We start from the raw sequence: 23,044 nt of genomic DNA, 5'->3' as shown, positions 1-23,044 counted from the left end.
ACCTACCAGAGCCCCCCCAATTCCCCCCTCCCCATCACACTGTCCCCATCCCAAACACTCTGTTCCACTCTCTAAGAGTCTATGTAACATCACTCCAGGGTGATGGGTCTGTGCTGGCACTGTCAATAGGTCAAGGCTGATAACTCGCTGTGAGGGAAGCTCTGGTGCTGCTCAGTTTATGCTATAGACTCAATGGGATCTGCATTGGGGGGGCGTTTGATCGTAGACCACTGTGCCCAGGAGGTGGGGGCGAGGGGTGGAGGGAGCGGAGGACAACAGGAGGTGGGGGTGCAGGCAAGCCCACTGTGAAGATTAACATGACAGAGGCTTCACATGTATAATGTGTTATATATTTTAATAGTGAATATATTCTCCTAGCTAAAGATAGTGGCCTTTTAAAAAATAAATTTAGAGTACCCAATTCATTTTTATTTTCCAGTAAAGGGGCAATTTAGCATGGCCAATCCACCTACTCTGCACATCTTTGGGTTGCGGGGGCGAAACCCACGCAAACACGGGGACAATGTGCAAACTCCACACGGACAGTGACCCAGAGCTGGGATCGAACCTGGGACCTCGGTGCCATGAGGCAACAGGGCTAACCCACTGCGCCCTCTGGAGGACCTTGAGCCAGAGGGCCCCAGCCAACTTACTGGTGCCACCCTGATTAGCCCACTGCCCTTGAGATGCGCCGGTGGGGGATTCGGAATAACTGGAGACCACCTTGGTAGAAGGCCCTGGGTTGGCCGCCAGCATTTGGTGAAGGTGCCCATAGGGCTCTGGGGATCTCCATGGGACAGAGGAACAGCTGGAGTGAGCTCCTGAGGCCTCAGAGTCATTTGGCTCTGCCAGTCCTGGCGGCTCCCTAACGTCTGCACCAATGCTGCTGGCGCCCACAGTAATGGTGCACAGTGACTGGGACATGCTCTGCAGTGCCTCGCCCATGTCCATCCGCGTCTGGGACATGTCCCTCAGTGACTGGGACATGCTCTGCAGTGCCTCGCCCATGTCCATCCACGTCTGGGACATGTCCCTCAGTGACTGGGACATGCTCTGCAGTGCCTCGGCAATGTTCACCTGCATCTGGGACATGTCCCTCAGCCAATGGGACATGCATTGAGGCCCTCAGCATGGTGGTCTGCATCACACAGGAGTAAGGAATATGGTGTGAAATCACCACAACATTTGTACTCAGTGTCTATGTCTTGCAAGCCTGTAAGTTCTATCATCAAGAAGAACACCACCACCTGCAAGGTCTCCTCCAAGCCACATTCCTTCCTTACTTGGAAATATATCACCTTCCTTCACCTGTCGCCGGGTCAAAATCCTGAAATTCCGGCTACAACAGGACTCTGGATGTATGTATTCCACATGGATTGCAGCGGTTTAAGAAGGTTTTACAAATAGCGCTCTATAGGGCATCTCTGATTACTTAACTTTTACCTTGACCTCACTATTTCCTGACCCATAGACCACAATCAGTAAGAATAATCAACAGCACCTCCTCCATGATACTCCTCAATAACGGGGCCCCGCAAGGCTGCGTACTTAGCCCAATACTATCCTCCCTACACACACACGACTGTGTGGCAAAATTTGGCTCCAACTCCATCTCCAAGTTTGCTGACGACACGACCGTAGTGGGCCGGATCTCGAACAACGATGAGTGAGAATACAGGAGGGAGATAGAGAACCTAGTGGAGTGGTGTAACGACAACAATCTCTCCCTCAATGTCAGCGAAACTAAAGAGCTGGTCATTGACTTCAGGAAGCAAAGTACTGTACACACCCTGTCAGCTTCAACGATGATGAAGTGGAGATGGTTAACAGCTTCAAATTCCTAGGAGTGCACATCACCAAAAATCTGTCCTGGTCCACCCATGTCGACGGTCCCACCAAGAAAGCAGAACAGCGCCGATACTTCCTCAAGAAACTAAGGAAATTCGGCATGTCCACACTGACTCTTAGCAACTTTTACAGATGCACTATAGAGAGCATCCTCTCGGGCTGCATCACAGCCTGGGTATAGCAACTGCTCAGCCCAGGACCGCAAGAAACTACAGAGAGTCGTGAACACCGCCCAGTCCATCACACAAACTCGCCTCCAATCCATTGACTCTGTTTACACCTCCCGCTGCCTGGGGAAAGCGGGCAGCATAATCAAAGACCCCTCCCACCCAGCTTACTCACTCTCCCAACTTCTTCCATCAGGCAGGAGATACAAAAGTCTGAGAACACGCACAAACAGACTCAAAAACAGCTTCTTCCCCACTGTCACCAGACTCCTAAACGACCCTCTTATGGACTGATGGACTTATGGACTGATCTGATCTCTTCACACATCTTCACCCGATGCCTGTGCCTATGTATTTACATTGTGTATTTCATTGTTTGCCCTATTATGTATTTTCTTTTCATGTGCGGAATGACCTGTTTGAGCTGCACGCTAAACAATACTTCTCACTGTACCTCGGTACACGTGACAATAAACAAATCCAATCCAATAAACTAATCCAATAATAAAACATCAGCAGAACAGCAATAGCATCTGGAATAAATCCAAAATCATGTAATTAAAAACAGAAAAATGCTGGAAAAACACATGAGTTTACTCCGTAATTCAATTAGATCATGGCTAATCTGTACCTTAACTCCGTTTACCAACCTTTGACTCCTGTCCTTAATTTTTCCTTAAGCATGTCTTCACACGCACATTTTTTTCCCTTTGGGAAATAGAGAGGAAATGGTGGGAAGGATCCCGAGCTGGTTAACAGTCCATTGAACTGCGTTATTAATGCCCCTTCCATGACCAACAAGCTCTGGCGTTGGACTCGAACCTGGTGCATCTAATCCAGAGGTAGAGACACTACTTACCGTGCTGCAAGACCTCCTTTTTCCTTCATATCCTAACTTAACAAAAACCTGTCAATCTCAGTCTTCTACGTTCCAATTGTCTGAGTATCTACAGTCTTTTGAGGGAGAGATTGCCAGATCTGTATTACCCTTTGCAACAAAAAGTGCTTCCTAATTTCCCTCCTCCATGACATAACCCGAATTTTAAGAGCAGGTCACCTTGTTGGTGATACCCCATCTGAGGAAATAATTTCTCTGTACACACCCTATAAATGCTTTTAACATTTTTTGAAGAAAACATTTTATTGAAGCATTTATAATTTTCACAGTTTAACAAATTAACATTCTAAACAGCCTAGCAGCCCGGCACATACAACAATATTACACTAACATAACCAACTACCCCCCTCCCAAGCTCCTAACTACCCATATATTAGGTGCCCTGTCACTTATTTTACACTGCCATGCCTCTCATCCCCCCCCCCTTTCCCCCCTTTCTCTTTCTGCCGCGTTCAGTTTTCCTTAAAAATGTCGATGAACGGCTGCCACCTCTGAGCAAACCCTGAATTTATCCTCTCAAGCCGAACTTAATCTTTTCCAGACTGAGAAACCTGCCATGTCACTGACCCACACTCCTGACTTTGGAGGCTCCCAGTCCCTCCATCCCAGCAAAATCCATCTCCAGGCCACCAGGGAGGCAAAGGCCAAAACATCAGCTTCTCTCCCCCCCCCCCCCCCCCCCCCCCCCCCCCCCCCCCACCATTGACATTTCTGGACTCAGAGTCACCCTCTCTTCTAGGACCTCTTGACATGATGTCCGCAAATCCCTGCTAGAATCCCTTCAATTTTGGACATGCCTAGAACATGTGTACATGTGGGCTACCCCCACACTGCCCGCACCTATCCTTCACTTCCTCAAAAAAACCTACTCATCCGGGTCACAGTCATATGAGCCCTATGAGCCACCATGAACTGGATCAGGCTCAGCCTGGCACACAACGATATGAATTGACTCTCTTCAAGGCCTTTTCCCACTTCCCCTTCACCTCCCCAATAGGGACCCCTTCCCACTCCATCAACTCCTTGTATATCTCCAAAACCTTCCCCTCCCCAACACGTGTTTTAGACCACCTTATCCTGTAGTCTCCTTAGGGGGAGGCGAGGAAAGCTTGGAACTTGCCTCTGGACAAAATCCCGTACCCGCAGGTACTGAAACCCATTCCCACCCGGTAACTCAAATGCCTCCTCAAATGCCTCCGGCTCAGGAAGCCCTCCTCAATGAAGAGATACCGAATCTTTCAATCCCTGGCCGCTGCCACCTCCTAAAGCCCTGTCCAGTCCCCCCACAACAAACCGGTGATTATCACAGAATGGAGACCACACTGATGCCCCCTCCAATCTCATGTGCTGTCTCCATTGTCCCCACACCCTCAGGGCTGCCACCACTGGGCTTGTGGAGTACCAAGCCGGCGAGAACGGCAGGGGCACCATTAGTAAAGCCTCCAAACTCGTACCCTTGCAAGATGCTGCCTCCCACACTGACCCCCTCCCCCACTCCCCACCCACTCCCTGATCATCGATATGTTGGCGGCCCAGTAATAGTTAATAAAATTCGGACGGGCCGACTCCCCTCCAAAAGTACCTTCTTCACCCTCGGGGTCTTACCAGCCCATACAAAACCCGCAAATGCTGCGTTCATCTTCCTGAAAAAAGCCTTAGGGATAAAAATTGGAAGGCATTGAAAAACAAACAGTAACCTCGGGAGGACCGTCATCTTCACAGTCTGTACCCTCCCCGCCAATGACAGCGGGAGCATGTCCCACCTACGGAAGTCTCCTTTCATTTGCTCGACCACCCTGGCCAGATTTAACTTATGGAGCTGACCCCAGTCCCTAACCACCTGATTCCCCAGGTACCTAAAACTCTTCCCCGCTTTTAACATTTCAAACACCCCTTTCAGATCACTCCCTCAATATTCTATGCTCATGAGTTTGTTGTGTTTGTGACATTATGTAGAATGTCTAGAATATAAAGGGTTAATGTAATATCATAATTGACCACTAGATGGGGTTAGATGCAGAACTATATAAAGTACTGGTTCTCAGGCTTCTGGGAGAGGGCTGGAGCGAGTGCAGAGTGGAGTTATAGATAGAGTGTAGAGACTAGTGTTAATAGATTGTACATTGTAGATTACTAGATTATTGCTTGCTATAAGAGTAAGTGGTCAAGCTTTAATTAGTAGTATAATAAATGTTAGCTTTGTTATTGAACTTAACTTCTGTGGCCTTTGTGAACACTACGACATCCATCCTGATAACAAGAATCACAAAGAACACCACAGTGTTTGTATAAATAACAGTGATGACACTTCATGAATAATTAATTGTCTGTGAAAATGCTCTAAGGATATGAAGGACATTATATAAACTCAAGGGCTTTTTAGCAACCAGTGAGGTGAGCTTTGAGCACATTATTGACTATAATCAGGTGGTAACAGAATTACTAATGCTTTGCGACAATGATTAAATAAAGAATCATACAGAAGTCAAGATCGCAGACCATCATTAAGTTAGTTGTCTGAAAGTTGCAGTGTGATGTTATGTATAGTAGATCTTAGGGCAGCACGGTGGCCTAGTGGTTAGCACAACCGCCTCACGGCGCTGAGGTCCCAGGTTCGATCCCGGCTCTGGGTCACTGTCCGTGTGGAGTTTGCACATTCTCCCCGTGTCTGCGTGGGTTTCGCCCCCACAACCCAAAAATGTGCAGAGTAGGTGGATTGGCCACGCTAAATTGCCCCTTAATTGGAAAAAATAATTGGCTAATCTAAATTTAAAAAAAAAAAAAAAAAATGTATAGTAGATCTTGCTTTTAAAAGATTTTAGACTTTATTACTTTGATAAAAAAATCTAAATAGCCTGTGTGACAGGCACTAACCATTTCTAACAAACGGGAATCTGACCATCTTTCCTTGAAGGTCAATGTACCATCGCTGAAACCCCACCATCAACACCCTGGGGCTTGTCAATGATCAGAAACTTAACTGGAGCAGTCCTGTAAATATTGTGACTTTAAGATCAGCTCAGAGGCTGGGAATTCTGCAGCAAGTAACTTTCCACCGCCCACTGCTTAACCAGGGACAATTGTAGTGTCACATCTGGCTGAGATTAACTCATCAAAGGGATCAAACTAGATGCATTCCTGATGTATCACAGACCATGGTCGGAATTCTCCCATTTTGAGACTAAATGAGGAAGCGGGCGACCCCAATGCCACCTGTCCCTCTGGCCAGAATGGCATGTCCTGCTCCAGATCAGCACTTGGCACCTCATTATGTATGCCCTCCACCTCTCCTGACGGGCTGACATCTGATTCATCCGCCTGCCCTCTGCTGGCGGGTTTGAAGGTCCGGGCATCATATTTACACAACAGCCCAACACACCCATGTCACTCTCTCTAGCCCACCTGTCTTCACCAGACCAAGCAGGATGTTCGCAAGCCAGAGGCAAAAGGATAGCAGCCTCAATAGGAAGCCTGTTTCTCGATGCAATCACCCTCCCCCTGACCCTATCACCTGCGATGTTCCTATGCCCCACCTTTACCCACAGCATGTGGAGTCTTCATACATCCCCTTCTGGTGAGCTGCGTGGTATACCTCTGACCCCCACCCCCTTGTTTGTGAACTTTTCAAGCAACCTTGTCGGGGTCCGGCTTCCCTCCCCTCGGCCTCTTCTCTGCTTTCCATTGTTTGCCCTCTTCATCCGCCTCCTTGCCCCTCTGCCTGCCATCATGAACCCTCACACTTACCCTCCTTCCATGTTGCGCTCCCTCACTTGTCTTTGTCAGGCCGCCAGAAACTGCCCCCTCCTCGCACTCCACCCCAGCTGAACCTTCGACCTTAGTTGCGATGGCTGCAGGAGTTACACAGCGCAGAACTGTCCAGATAGACACTGGCATGAGACACCAATGATATCAAGAAACGGCTGAAGGCCCTGGGCCCTGACAACATTCCGGCAATAGTATTGAAGTCTTGTGCTCCAGAACTTGCCGTGCCCCTTGCTGAGCTGTTCCAGTACAGCTACAACACTGGCATTTACCCGACAATGTGGAAGATTGCCCAGATCAGACGAACAGATTCAAAAACAGCTTCTTCCCCACTGTTACCAGACTCCTAAATGACCCTCTTATGGACTGCCCTGATTAATACTACACTCCTGTATGCTTCACCCGATGCCGGTGTCTATGTTTACATTATGGACCTTGTGTTGCCCTATTATGCATTTTCTTTTCTTTCTTGTACTAAATGATCTGTTTGAGCTGCTCGCAGAAAAATACTTTTTACTGTACCTCGGCACATGTAACAATAAACAAACAAATACAAAAATAGGTGTGCCCTGGACACAAGAAACAAGACAAATCCAACCCAGCAAATTACTGCCCTATCAGACTACTCTGCATCATCAGCAAAATGATAGAAGGAGTCAACAGTGCTATCAAGCGGCACTTACTCAGGAATAACCTGCTCACTGACACTCAGTTTGGGTACCGTCAGGGTCACTCAGCTCCTAACCTCATTACAGCCTTAGTTCAAACATGGACAAAAGAGCTGAATGCCAGAGGTGAGGTGAGTGACTGTCCTTGACATCAAGGCAGCATTTGACCGAGTATGGCATCAAGGAGCCCCAGCTAAACTGGAGTCAATGGGAATCAGGGGGAAAGCTCTCCTGGTCGGAGTCATACCTGGCACAAAGAAAGATGGTTGTGGTGGTTGGAGGTTAATCATCTCAGCTCCAGGACATCACTGCAAGAGTTCCTCAGGGTGGTGTCCTAGGCCCAACCACCTTCAGCTGCTTCATCAATGACCTTCCTTCCATCATGAGATCAGAAGTGGGGATGTTAGCAGATGATTGCACAATGTTCATCACCATTCACAATTTCTCAGATAATGAAGCAGTCCATATCCAAATGCAACAAGACCTGGACAAAATCCAGACTTGGGCTGACAAGTGGCAAGTTACATTTACACCACACAAGTGCCAGGTAATGACCATCTCCCACAAGAGAGGATGTAATTGTTGCCCCTTGATAATCATGATCATAATAAATGGCAGAGCAGGCTCAAAGGCCAAATAGCTTCCTCCTGCTTCTATTTTCTATGTTTCTATCATCAGTGGCATTACCATCGCTGAATCTCCCACAATCAACATCTTGGGGGCTACCATTGATCAGAAACTGAACTGGACTAGCCATATTAATACTATGGCTACCAGGGCAGGTCAAAAGCTAAAAGTCCTAAGGCGAGTAACTCACTTTTTGACCCCCCGAAAACCTGTCCACCATCTACAAGGCACAAGTCAGGAGTTGATGGAATATGATCCATTGCCTGGATGAGTTCAGCTCCAACAACACTCAAGAAGCCCAACACCATTCACGCCAAAGCAGCTGTTTGATTGTAATCCCTACCGCAAACATTCAATCCCTCCATCACTGATGCAGAGTGGCAGCCTTGTGTACTATTTACAAGATGCACTGCAGGAACTCACTCACCAAGTTTCCTGAGACAGCACCATCCAGACCCACGACCACTACCGTCTAGAAGGACAAGTGCACCAGATACCTGGGAACCCCACCACCTGGGAGTTTCCCATTTTAGTCACTCACCACCCAGGCTTGGAAATATATTGGCCGTTCCTTCATTGTCGCTGGGCCAAAAACCTGGAACTCCCTCCCTTTTAGCACAGTGGGTGGACCTACAGCTCAGAGACTACAGCGGTTCAAGAAGGCAACTCACCACCACCTTCTGAAGAGCAACTAGGGATGGGCAATAAATTTTGGCCTAACCAGCAACACTCACATCCTGTAAATGCATTTTTTAAAGAACAGGGGAGATGGGGGTGGGGGGTGGTTTAGGAAACCCCATGCACAGTACTGAATTGAGACAATGGCATAGGAGGGTCCGTGGGTCCAGCAACAAGGTGAAGACCAGCTTGGCCTGGGGATGGAGGGCAGGAACCACTCTGCCCCGGCAGTCCATCAGGATCACCGACACACAATAGCAGTATTACACTCACCTCACAGTCTCTGGTAAACTCAGGGCTATCTTGTGCACACTAGCCTTTACCAATCAGGTTAGACACTGATTGGAAAGCATGGCAGAATACCAGCAAGCAGCAGTTTTATTGAGTAGTCATCAGATGCAACTGGAATTGACACCAGCGACCCGCCATTAGGAGAATTGCGACAGTATTTTACGTCGGAGGATTTCTGACTTTTTGGCTCCCGTCAGATTCTTGAAGCCGCCCTCCGCCAACGCCGCTGAGGGTGAGTTGGGAGAATTCTGCCCTGTGCTTTTAGTCACATGGAAGTTGGTGGAGCATTTGTGACAAAGTATCATTGGCAGCTTTATCTGCTGATGGCAGCAGCAATGGTGACACGATGCCTGAGTGGCCCCATCTGAAAGTGAAGAAAGTTATTGTAGAAAGTCCAGAAACTGAAGTGTTCAGAGTGCCCGCCGTGATACTGCGTGCACTCTGGTAGAGTGCTTGGACCAAGAATTCAGTGAGATGACAGGTGTAAATAGTAACTTATTAGGATGAGAGATTAAATTGGGATGTAATTATCTTAATTACACAAAGATATGTCATAACATAAGAACATAAGAACATAATAACAAAGCATTTGAGGAAAGCAACCTAGGAATCAAATGAACGAGACAAGGATAATTTTGGAGGGACGATGTACAACTGGGAATGAAAACGGATGGCCAAACCGATGGCACACATTACAAAAGAGTTTGAGTCTGAGAATAGGTTGCATAAACTTTCCCTGGATTTAGAACGTCGAGGGGCGATATAATTAAAGAATTTTAAATGAATCAGGGACTTCATAAGATAGATACCAAGAAATAATTTCCTTTGTTGGAGTATCCAGTACAGGAGGGGATAATTGTAAATTTGAGCTGGGTCATTTCGAAGTGAAAGAAGGAAATTCTATGACACACTAAGGCTGGGGAAAATTCCAACGCCTCCCCTCCCCCTGACCTTTTCGCTTGGTTCTGTCTCTCCTTATAAGCTGCACATCTGCAACATTTTTCAGTTCTGATGAAAGCTTTTATTCCACTGATTTGCACCCCTTGGCTGCAAGAGGTTTATGAAACCAGATGTCACTTTAAGTTACCGTCCATTTCAAGGATTAAGCATTCTCCTAATACCGTTGCTGAATTCTGCCACTTAATGAAAGTGATGTCATTCACATATACTGTTAATGGTATTTCCAATTTCACCTCGAGGGTGGTGACCGGAATCTTCAGGCAGCTGTTAGTATGAATGTTGAGCTTGTGCAATTGCATTGTTTGCTCTTACGAATGGTCCAGAATAATGGGGAATAGCCTAAAAGTACTCTGAAGTTCAGGAAGTAGAGATGAACAGTTTTGTAAGAGCTCAGGCAACATTAACCTTGTCTGGAGACAACACGGGGAATCCAACTTGCACGCTTTAATGGCTTCAGGTTTGATATCCAGTTGGTCATCATCATGTATATTAATAGCACAAGGCTCAATCTGTTCAGATAATTATGAACCGTCTCATCTAAAACCTTTGATTAGGCAAAAAAAAGAATCAGGGTCTCTTAAAAGCATGTTTCAGACCCCTTTGGCATTCTGTTATAGAACCATCTGCCTTCTTAATCATTTGTAGTTTCCATTCAATGAATCTATTTAACTTCCTTCTTTAGACGTGATATAAAACGAAGCAATCTTCTCCACTGCCAGTTCAGGTGGAATGTTAAAGATACGGTGGAAATTGTTACTAAAGTGCAAAGAGTTCTCGCAGTGCTCCTGTCTCAGCCAACACCATCAAAATAAATCACAGATTAACTGATCATTTATTCATCGGTGTTTGTGGGAGATGCCTGTATTTAAATTGTTTTTTCTGCAACCTGCAGTAGCGAAAGCACATTGCAGCAATGAGATACCTTTGTGAAGATTTATCACGGCGGAGTTTAGGAATTGCAGCAGCCAATTTGCGCACAGCAACATCCCGTAAGCACCAGTGCAATAATGATCACTTCAGTTGTTTAATTGGTTCATGGATGAATATTAGACATGGGGCGTGATTCTCCGAGCCCCGCGCCAGGACAGAGAATCGCCGCAAGTGCACCATGCCGCCCCGATGCCGGCGCAAGCTGCCGGCGGGAACTCTGCATGAAGGGTCGGGGGCGGCCTGTGGGGGAGGGGGAAGGGGGAGGGCGGCTCCGTCCCCGGGGGGGGGGGGGGGGGGGGGGCTGATGGGGCCTGGCCCGCGATCGGGGCCCACTGATTGGCGGGCCAGCCTCTTCCCCCACCTCTCGGGCCTACTTTGTTGCGTGGCCAGCCCCTGAACCCCCATGCCATGTTGCAGCACGGTAGCATGGTGGATAGCACAATCGCTTCACAGCTCCAGGGTCCCAGGTTCGATTCCGGTTTGGGTCACTGCCTGTGCGGAGTCTGCACATCCTCCCCGTGTGTGCGTGGGTTTCCTCCGGGTGCTCCGGTTTCATCCCACAGTCCAAAGATGTGCAGGTTAGGTGGATTGGCCATGATAAATTGCCCTTAGTGTCAAAAATTGCCCTTAGTGTTGGGTGGGGTTACTGGGTTATGGGGATAGGGTGGAGGTGTTAACCTTGGGTAGGGTGCTCTTTCCAGGAGCCGGTGCAGACTCGATGGGCCGAATGGCCTCCTTCTGCACTGTAAATTCTATGTGAAAAAAAATGTAAAAATTCTATGTTGCGTAGGGGTTGGCACGCTGAAGAATCCCTCCACGCATGGGCGGGTTAGCGCGGCCCAACTGCGCATGCACGGGTTGGCACGGCGCCCATTTGGCGCCGGGAAGGAAGACTGGAGCGGCGTCGTGCTGGCCCCCTGTGGGGCCTGAATCAGTTGTCCCTGCGCTCGTTTCGCGCCATCGTGAAACGCGACGGTGTTCACGACGGCGCGAACACTTAGTCTCCATTTCGGAGAATCGCACCCAGGGTACCAGGAAGAACTCTCCAGCTCTTCTATGAAATAGTGCCACAGGATCTTTTATTCCACCCAAGCGCTCTTCGAACACTCCCTCAGTACACCAGAGTGTCAGCCACAATTTTTGCACTGACATCTCTGGAGTGAGACTTGAACTCACAACTCTGGCTGAGGAATAAAAATGCGACCCACTAAGCCTCAACTGACACAATAATCTATTTGTTAGTTGAAGGTTAAATATTGGCCTGCCGTATGGCAGGGGTTGGTCAGACATCTTCTAAACAGTACCTTGGGATCTTTTAGATTCACCCGAGATAGATAGACAGGGCTTAGGTTTATCATCCCTTCTGAAGGATAATAATTCAGCACTCCCTCATTACTGCACTGGAGCATCAGCCCGGAATTTGTACTTAAATCTCTCATAACACGTTAAGTTTCTGGGGGTCACCATCACCAACAGCCTGTCCTGGTCCACTCATGTTGATGCAACAGTCAAGAAAGCCCAACAACGTCTCCACTTCCTCCGGAAGCTAAAGAAAGTTGGCATGTCTGCATCAGCTCTCACAATCTTCTACGGATGTGCCAGAGAGGGCATCCTATCCGGCTGCATCACAGCATGGTATGGCAACTGCTGGGCCCAAGTTCGCAGGAAACTGAAGAGTGTGGTTAACTCAGCCCAACACATCACACAAGCTTGCCACCCCCACATTGATTCTGTCTACACCTCCCTCTGCCTCAGGAAGGCAGACAGCATTATCAGCAACCCCTCACATCCAGGCTTTGTCCTCTTCTAGACCTTTGCATCAGGCAGAAGGTACAGAAGTCTGAAGACCCGCACATCCAGACATAGGAACAGCTTCTTCCCCACAGCTACTAGACTCCTCAACGACCCTCCCTCGGACTGACCTGTTCCCTGTAAGAACAATATTCACAACGCCCTATGCTGCTCTTGCTCATGTATTTGCTTTGTTTGATCCTTGTTCCACATTGTAACCAATCACTATTTGTCGATGTACCATTTGTCAAAGTACTTTGTCGACTATTCTTTTTGTCTACTGTGTGCGTACTGTGTACGTTCCCTCCCCTTTGGCCACAGAAAAATGCTTTTCACTGTACTTCAATCAATCAATCTATCAATCAAATGGAATTTTAAGTGGGCCTCCTCAAATCTTGTCCACCATCTGCAAAGCACAAAACAAGTGTGATGAGATACTCTCCACTTGCCTGGATGAGTGCAGCTCCAACTACGCTCAAGAAGCTGGATGCCATCTCGGTCAAAGCAGCCCGCTTGATTGGCACCCCATCCACTACCCCAAACATTCACTCCCCCCGTCACCAATGGTAGCAATGAGTACCATCTACAAGGTGCATTGTAGGTACCTTCAACAACACCTTCCAAATCTGCAGCCTCTACCACCTCGAAGGACAAGGGCAGCAGACACATGGGAATGCCACCACTGGCGAGTTCCCCTCCAAATCACTCACCACCCTGACTTGGAAATATATCGGCCGTTCCTTCACGGTCACTGAGTCAGAATCCCGGAACTCCCTCCTAACAGCACTGTGGGTGTACCTACACCATATAGGCTGCAGCGGTTCAGGAAGGCAGGTCGCCAATGCCTTCCCGAGGGTAATTAGAGATGGGCAACAAAAACGCTGACCTGGCCCGAGACGCTCACATCCCATGAAACAATAAAAATAAGTTAATAAAATAAATGTACAATCCTCTGATCTTACGACCCACTGAGCTACGACTGTAACAATGTGGAAATTTACCGATGCGGAGTTGCTGCTTTGTTTGTCCAAACAATAGTCACTGCACGTCACTTCACACAGATACATATAGAAAACGTAAGGCCCAGAAGGGAAGCCATTCAGTCCCTCATGTCTGTACTGGCAGCGAAATAACTATTCGGCCTAATTGCACATTCCAACTCGTGGTACAGACCCACTTAGGTAATGGCAACGCAAGTGCCTATCCAAGAATTTCTTAAACATGATAAGTTTTAGCCATATGATCTCTTATTAACCTTTAAAATCGTCAATGTTTTCAAATCCGTCCTTATCATTTTGATACAACCTTTAATATCTCTTCACCTGAACCAGTTATATCAAAGTGCCGGACATTCACACTAAGACCGAAATGAGGCACTGCCAGTATCTATGGCTACAAACAAACACTTCAATCGGACCAATCAGCTACTGAAAAAGGCAAGGGAGTCGGGAGACCCTGTTCAACATCGACTTACACTGTGAGCATCCGTATGAAACTACAAATGTTTGGAAAATGGTGTGAGTTTATTAAATATCTTATTGATGGCAAGGAGTAAGTGAGAAGAGGGGAGTGCAGTAGAAAAAGAACAGCAAGGAGCTGATTGACAAAAAATCAGAGGAATTGAAACCAAGCTTCCACAGATGCAGTGAATGGAGCAATAACGGTGCAGTGCCAGGCTATGCATCAAGTCACACTATCAGCTGTCAGTGCCTCTCTTCCCCTGGGCTTTACATGAAGGGCTGGCATCGGACCAAGATGCTTAGTATTCCGAACAGAGATGGAAAAGGACAGAAGTGTTCTGACATTCTGATTTTTAACCAATTGCGATGGGCAGATATTCAATTTGCATTGCTGTCCACTTCAATTGAACTATTAATTATTATGCAAATATCAGTGGTTAACTTGTTTTGCTTTTTGCAGATTTTGCAGTGTGCCCATTACCTGTGATATTGTGCATCAGATCTGAGTCTCCTCCCAGATTCCATCACTTTCCCCTCTACCCAGGATATTAAAGTCCGTACATTTTTTTTCTGGATTTAAAAGTCTAACGATGAACATGAAACCATTGTCAATTGTCATAAAAACCCATCTTGTTCACAAATGTCCTTCAGGGAAGGAAATCAGTCTTCCCCATTTGGTCTGGCCGACATGTGACTCCAGACCCAATGTAGTTGGCTTTTAAAATTTTTTTCCAATTAAGGGGCAGTTTAACTTGGCCGATCGACCTACCCTGCACATTTTTGGATTGTGCGGATGATCCCCACGCAAACAGGGGGAGAATGTGCGAACTCCACACAGACAGTAATGCGGGGCCAGGTCCTCGACGGCGTGAGGCAGCAGCGCTAACCACTGTGCCACCGTGCCACCCTAATGTTTATGACTCTTAAATGCACTTGGGGATTGGCAATACATGCTGGCCCCACTAGCGACGCCCACATCCCACATGAACAAGTTTTTAAAAAATACATCCCAAGTACAATAAGAACATTAGGAATTGTTTTTAACAAAGGGAAAACAGACGGGGTACATTGAGAGTAATATTGAAATTACCAGACAGTATAAACCACAACATTCCATGTCACCAAATGGGCATTTCAGAAATGTGGTGCTCAGCAAGATATTTGAAGCATCCATGGCCAGTATGAAATGCACCCAAATAAATCTGTGAGATGTCGAGCTGAATAAACAACTCCAGAAGCAACACGTGAAGAGCTTGATTTGGAGTGGATGTGAGGATGTGGCCTGACGGAAAGCGGAGAGCAACTTGGTAAATATCTTTTAAATGTGGGTTCAGAGGAGAATGGAAAGGATCTGCTGGACAGTGAAAGTAACAAATGATGAAGTGCTGAGGGGAGTGAATGCACAATGACATTTTTTTTTTTTTTTTATAAATTTAGATTACCCAATTATTTTTTCCATTTAAGGGGCAATTTAGTGTGGCCAATCCACCTACTCTGCACATTTTTGGGTTGTGGGGGCGAAACCCACGCAGACACAGGGAGAATGTGCAAACTCCACACGGACAGTGACCCAGAGCCGGGATCGAACCTGGGACCTCAGCGCCGTGAGGCGGTTGTGCTAACCACTAGGCCACCGTGCTGCCCTCGCACAATGACATTTGATGAATGTAGAACAGTACAGCACAGAACAGGCCCTTCGGCCCTCAATGTTGTGCCGAGCCATGATCACCCTACTCAAATCCACATATCCGCCCTATACCCATAACCCAACAACCACCCCCCCCTTAACCTTACTTTTTTATTAGGACACTACGGGCAATTTAGCATGGCCAATCCACCTAACCCGCACATCTTTGGACTGTGGGAGGAAACCGGAGCACCCGGAGGAAACCCACGCACACAGGGGGAGGACGTGCAGACTCCACACAGACAGTGACCCAGCCGGGAATCGAACCTGGGACCCTGGATCTGTGAAGCATTTATGCTAACCACCATGCTACCCTGCTGCCCCTGTGTTTAGGAATGTAATTAGGAAAAGGCAGAGAGACTGGGTGGCTCCCATCTTAAGAGGAAACGGCCTTGCGTGAGGCGTCATGAAGGGAAGATTTCAAAGAAAAAGGGGAAGAATTTGGGCAGCACGGTAGCATGGTGGTTAGCATAAATGCTTCACAGCTCCAGGGTCCCAGGTTCGATTCCCGGCTGGGTCACTGTCTGTGCGGAGTCTGCACGTCCTCCCCGTGTGTGCGTGGGTTTCCTCCAGGTGCTCCGGTTTCCTCCCACAGTCCAAAGATGTGCAGGTTAGGTGGATTGGCCATGATAAATTGCCCGTAGTGTCCTAAAAAGTAAGGTTAAGGGGGGGGTTGTTGGGTTACGGGTATAGGGTGGATACGTGGGTTTGAGTAGGGTGATCATTGCTCGGCACAACATCGAGGGCCGAAGGGCCTGTTCTGTGCTGTACTGTTCTATGTTCTATGAAGAGAAACGCGATTCTCCGGCCGCATTGTGCTCTTGCTTGAGCAAGCTTCCTGACAGGCTTCTCGCCTCCCGGGATTCCCTGAAGTCCCGCAAGACGTCGGAGTCGGAACCCCGTCCCAAATGGCCGGACCGAATGATGCTTGCAAAGTAAACCTACCTACGACCTACTTGCGCGGGATCCAATGGCCTCCATTAATTGTCCGGCCACAAACAGTGAACCAGGCAGAACAGCACCCGGTGGGTCGCCCCGGCCATCGGAGACTCCTGGCGGTCAGGGTAAGTGCGGGATAGCCCCCTTGCCCTCCCCCTGGAATGTGGGCACCTTGGCACTGCCCAGCTGGTACCTTGACACTACCACCCTGACACACTGGCAGTGCCAAGGAGCCCAGGTGGCACTGTCAAGCCAGCAGGAGCACTGCCTGGGTGCCAAGTGGCAGTGCAAGGGTGCCCAGGTGTCAGGGTGGCACTGCCACGGGCCAGGGATGGCCCCCATGCCCATGAAATGAGGGTGGAGCGGGGTTTCAAGGGTGGAGGAGTGCAGGACAGGTAAGTATGGACCTCCGGGAGGTTGAGTGAGGGTCCTAGAAGAGAGGGGGTGCAGTAAGGGGGCTTGGGGCTCCTGAAGACGGGGGACCCCATAATGGGGTGTCCTCACTTGGGGGTGTGGGGTAGTGTCCGTGTGTGTGGGGGGTGACATTGCCCAGGGGTGGGGGCTGTGAGGGACCCATATGCTCATTTAGAGACTGAGGCATCCTTTGAAAATGGCGGCTCGATCTCAGAGTTCAGCTCCCCGGGGCAAAAAAAAATTCTAAGTATGGTCTAAAGCGGTGAGAAACTCCGCAGGGCCCAAAATAGTGACTAATGGTCAGTGAATAGTGGTGGGGCACTTGCTGGCAGAGCCAGCGGGAAGCTCCCTGGAAAACCCGACACAAATTAACTTAGAACTCTTTTGGGAGGATCGCACCCGTGTTGGATGACTTGAAAATTGGCAAATGAAGAGAATGGCACAGGATGGATAGCGAGGTATGGAAAGATTACTATTAGCCGAGGACCTGTCAACAGGCACGGTGGCATAGTGGTTAGCACTGCTGCCTCACAGTGCCAGGGACCCGGGTTCAATTCCAGCCTCGGGTGATTTTCTGTATGGAGTTTGTACGTTTATCCCGTGTCTGCGTGGGTTTCCTCCGGATGCTCCGGTTTCCTCCCACCGTCAAAGATGTGCAGGTTCGGAGGATTGGCCAATATTAAATTGCCCAAAAGGATAGGTAGGGTTATTAGGTCAGGGGGATAGGGTGGAGGCATTGGCCTAGTAGGATGCTCTTTCCAAGGGTCAGTGCAAACTTGATGGGCCGAATGACCTCCTTCTGCACTGTAGTGATTCTATGATAATGATGAGCTTCTGACTAAAACGAAACAGGAATAGGCCATTCAGCCCGGCCCCTGTCTTGCCATTCAATTAGATTGAGGCCAATCAACATCTGAAGTTCATTTACCAGTCTTGCTTTCTTTTCCAATCACTTGATAATGCAGAATTTCTGGGCCCCCTAGCTGGAGGGTCTAGACGAAGGGGTCACAGTCTCAGGATACACGGTCGGCCATTTCGGACTGAGAAGAGAAGAAATTTCTACACTCAAGCGGGTGGTGAACCTGTGGAATTCTTTACCACAGACGGCTATGGAGTGTATAAAAGCTCAGGAGACTGGAGAACGTAAATCCAAATGGCAATTTATTCCTAGTCAAAAGAAAAGGCCACAACGCGGCACAGAACAAAAAAGTCCCAACTGGCACTACCGATCATGCCGGTCCCAATCCAGGCCGGCTTTCAAGGATTGAATTTCTGAGTCCCAACTAATGGGCCTCTGCCCAGTAACGGGGAAGCTTGTATCCTATGAGACCTGCGGGGAGATCAATCAGATTGTCCCGTTGGATCTCGTGAGGGTTATTTCAGTCCCCTTCCTCCTGCCCCCCGAGGTTCCTAGGTCTCTATCGCTGGATGCTGATATGTTCTCCTTTGCTGCTTTTCCATGGTCATGCTTCTGACAGCTGTGGGACTGGGTCGGGGAGTTTGTAATGTGTCAAAGAGTGTTGCGGAGAACCCAGAGGAAACCCACACAGACACGGGGACCTCTGGTCAATGACTACATAGGAGATTGGCCCCGTTTTCTCAACTATGGTCCCCGGTATCCATTGAGTGCCATCCCCAAGATTCCAGACGTCTACCATGTTCCCTCGTTTGAATCCTCTGTCCAGCTTCTAATGGTCAAGATATCTCTTCTGGAGGATGTATTTCTTTTCCACCTTCCCACCAAGGTTGGGAAATGTCAAATATAGATGAGTCCGGAGCCGTTAATCTATCAGTAGCTCCTCTAGTGTTAGCCCGGTTGTGGCATGGTTCCATAATTAAATTAAAGAAGGGCCAATTTTGTTTCAACTGACCTCAAGGTTTGTTTTTTCTTGCCCCCTTGAAGGTTTACGCTGCCCACCTGTCCAGACCATCCAAAGAGGTGTGATATGGGGCGGTTTGAATATGCTTCACCCCATTAGTTTGCATAGACCTCTGAAACTTGTGAAAGGGGTACTGTTATCATTGACCTCTGGAATACAGTGGGTGCTGAAAGATTGGTGTAGCTTCTCTATGGTGACTCATGGAAGGCATCTGGCCCTTAATTGGAAAAAATGAATCGGGTACTCTAAATTTATTTTTAAAATGGAAAGGCTGAGTAAGGGTTTGTGGTCCGTGATGTCCATCAATGTATAGATGAAACTTTTTCTTGCAAAAATCACTGCCGGTCCTTCCTTTTCAAATTGCCTCAGTCAGGTCTTAATGCGAAGGCTATTGGCCGCTCTGTCCCATCATCCCTCTGATATAATGCATCAGTAGTCTGGAGGATAGTAGTTGCCGTTTTACTCTAGTAAATGCTTCTTCTTGTGGCGACATCCATGCCCATATTTGGAGTTTCTTTAGCCAGATTCTGAATAAAGTTTCCATAAGGCAGCACGGTAGCATTGTGGATAGCGCAATTTCTTCACAGCTCCATGGTCCCAGGTTCGATTCCGGCTTGGGTCACTGCCTGTGCGGAGTCTGCACATCCTCCCCGTGTGTGCGTGGGTTTCCTCCGGGTGCTCCGGTCAAAGATGTGCAGGTTAGGTGGATTAGCCATGATAAATTGTCCTTAGTGTCCAAAATAGCCCTTAGTGTTGGGTGGGGTTACTGGGTTATGGGGATAGGGTGGAGGTGTGGGTTTAAGTAGGGTGCTCTTTCCAAGAGCTGGTGCAGACTCGATGGGCCAAATGGCCTCCTTCTGCACTGTAAATTCTATGAAATCTATGAAATAATAGTTGATGAGCCATCAGGATGACCTCAACTCTGTCATGTTCTCAGGTGTCAGGGCACGCTTGACAGCTCAGACTTTTTCCTCTACCGGGTGTAACCCCTTTATCCCTGGTATATAACTTACTTTGTCTGGCACAGCCACCTGCTTCTGAGAATCGCTACGGTCTTCTTCTAGATTGTCCAGGTGCTCCTTCTCGGTGGCTCCTGTAATGAATACATCATTCAGGTAGCCAGCCACCCTGGGGAGCCCTCGAAGAATGCCTCCCAAATCCTAATGGGAGCCGGATATACTCATACAATCCCCTGTGGGTGTTAATGGTGACGCATTTTCTGGACCGGGTTAACTCCAGCTGGAGGCATGTGTGGCTCATATCCAGCTTCGTGAAAGAGTGACCCCCCCCCCGTGGCATGGGGCACCGTACAAGCGGGAAGCCTTGTTGATTGTCATTTTATCGTCACCACATAACCGGATGGACTGTCGGGCTTCAGCACCGGAGCCACTGGTGCTGCCCACTCTGCGAATAAGATCGGGCATATAATCCACAAGTGCTCCAGCTGGTCCAGCTCCTCATCCACCTTCAATAGCAGGGCGTATGGGACTCGACGAGCCCTAAAATATTTGGATTGAGCACCTAGGTCAACGTAAAATTTGGTCGTGGCCCTCTTTACCTTCCTAGGCTTTCCTGGAAGACATCCGACTATTTTTCCCGGACTTCATACATTCCGCCGATACCCATTTGAAAGATCTATTGCCAATCCAGTCAGAGTTTCTGTAACCAGTCGCGGCCTAGAGGCTGGTTCCAGGCACCAACGTCAGTGATAGATGGATACCATGGGTAACCGGGGTCATCGTAGTCCCAATAATTGTCAATGGTTCCTCAGTGTAGGTCACCAGCTGGGCCTTCGAGACCTTTAGACCCAGATGCTGGATCCCCAAATGGAGTTTCCGGACTGTATGTTGTCCAATGACTGAGACAGCAGCCCCTGTATCGATTTCCATGTCACCTGGAGGGTTATTTTAATTGGAGCTACTTTAGGTACTGTATTGAAATTTAGTTGCACTCAGTTGTCCTCATTGGGCTGGGCCATAGGGTGTCACTAGGGTGGAAGTGTTACCCGCCCAGGGCGACAAGTTCACTGTTGATTCGGGTAACCTGGACCGCCATGGTTCATGCGACTGCACGTTCAGCATCGCCATGAGTCCTCTTCCTTGTCCTCAGGGGGGATGTCTCATTGTGCTGTGTTGATTCTTGGCCAGCGGGACTGATGTTGCTCCAGTGGCGACTGGTTCCGTAGGCCCTACTCTTAGACGGGTGGGGGGGGGGGCGCATCACTCGTTGAAATGGGGGGAGGCGGCCAATGCATGTATATCTAGTCCATGGACCTTTGGAGTCCCTGGAGTCCCTTTACCGTGTTTTCAAGGGAAAATTACAGTTTTCTGGCCTTTTTTATCCAGACCCGGTTCTGCCGACAGTTTCCATTGGGTCACCGTGTTATCAATGCCACACACTAGGCGATCTCTCAACATCTCAATTAAAAGTCCCCAAACATATTTCAGTTTGAAACAGACAGAAGGTTTCACTAAAACACAGGGGCAGATGTTGAACAGCTGTTAGGATCTGGATACTTGGTAAACACACAGAAGGGCAGGACAGTGACACAGTGGTTAGCACTGCTGCCTCACAGTGCGAGGGACCCGGGTTCAATCCTGCCCTTGGGTGACTAAAACCGCTAGGGCAACAAAGGACCATGGCCGGGATTCTCCAAAAACGTGGCTAAATGTTGACGCCGGCATAAGCACCGGAGTGTTTCACGCCGGCGTCAATGGGCCTCTTGGCCCAGCGATTCCATGGCCCACAGGGGCCCAGCACGGCACCGGAGTGCTGCGCTGCTGCAGCCACCGATACACGGCCCTGCACTGCTGGTCGCATGCGCGCAGCGGCCGCTTCTGCGCAACGCGACATGGCGGACCCATACAGCGGGCCTGCGAGGAAGAAGGTAGGCCCCCCCCCAGACCTCACACACCCGCTGATCGGTGGCCGCTGATAGCGGGCCTGGCCGTCGTGGAGGCCCCTTCGGATTCCCCCCCCCCCCAGCCCCCCCACCAGGGTGGCCACAGCAGCCGAGACGCTGAGCCCCCGTTGGGTGGAACCATACATGAAACCCCGCCGGCGGGAACTCGGCTGGTCGTGCGGAGAATCGCCCTGGGGGCCTCTTTCAATGGCTCCCGATAAATGCTGCGTTGACCGCACACGACTGCCGCCGATTCTCCAGTCGCCGGAGGGTTACGTCCCGGCGTTGGACCCCATTCTCCGCCTCCAAGCCGAGCGTGATTTCAGAGCGGAGGCTCGGAGAATCCTGGATCAAGTACCAGGGGCATCGGGGTAGGTGAACCTTTTGATAATATTCTATGTGGCGCCTCCACAAGATATTAGTAGGATGACTGTCTCCAATTATGCCATTTGTTCGAAAAAAGTATTGCGTACGCCCCGCGTATTGGACCCAGTCATCCGTACCTGCCTCGAACGGTTCCAGTTTCCCAATATGTGACATGTCTGCTGGCTGAAAATCGACCTCCTGAGGCCTTTGAAAAGTGGTCCGAGTTTTTCGAAATTGGCGCCGTCGGCTGTTCCACTTGATCCTCATCGCCAGTGTTGGATCTGAGCAGAGTGAATACATGGAAACAATTGATAGGAGGCATAAACAAAGGTTTCATAAAACACATAATTATTCTACTTCACTCCCTGAAGGATTCTCTCTCTCCTACCTTCACTTTGGCCAGGGTTTTTATACTAAACAGACTCTCATTGTAAAGGGGAAGCCCCGACCTGTTAACGGGGACGTTTGTACTCTGCAAAGGTCATGGGGAACCTGATAGTCCCGACCCAGTAACCTCCGTCAGGGTTGTAACACTGCCAATCTCGGCTGTATGACTATGGGACTGAGAAGAGGCCCAAAGGCATGCATTCTGACCCAGTCTTCTGGCTCTCAAATGCAAATTGGTTAAGCACAAGAAGAGGAACAAAACATTGCGGGGAAAGGGTGAGCAGCAGAGTTGCTACTGCAGAGAGCTAGCACCCACCGCAACTGGGCTAAATGGCCTCCTTTTGCACTGTATTCATTCTATGATTCAAAGTTACTTATTATGAGGTGGT

General features: G+C 48.8%; 1 long non-coding RNA gene across 1 annotated transcript in view; it reads right to left on the bottom strand.

The window, feature by feature from the left end:
- LOC119953764 overlaps nt 1-23,044 on the bottom strand; it is a 147,060-nt gene that overhangs the window by 7,466 nt on the left and 116,550 nt on the right. The window contains exon 2 of the long non-coding RNA XR_005458095.1: nt 22,406-22,549. This is a non-coding gene — a long non-coding RNA (uncharacterized LOC119953764). The remainder of the gene's footprint in view (nt 1-22,405; nt 22,550-23,044) is intronic.

Source organism: Scyliorhinus canicula, chromosome 18 (genome assembly GCF_902713615.1).
Source record: "Scyliorhinus canicula chromosome 18, sScyCan1.1, whole genome shotgun sequence".
NCBI lineage: Eukaryota > Metazoa > Chordata > Chondrichthyes > Carcharhiniformes > Scyliorhinidae > Scyliorhinus > Scyliorhinus canicula.
Note: the sequence above shows the minus strand (reverse complement) of the source record. Positions and strands in the feature narration are given on the sequence as shown.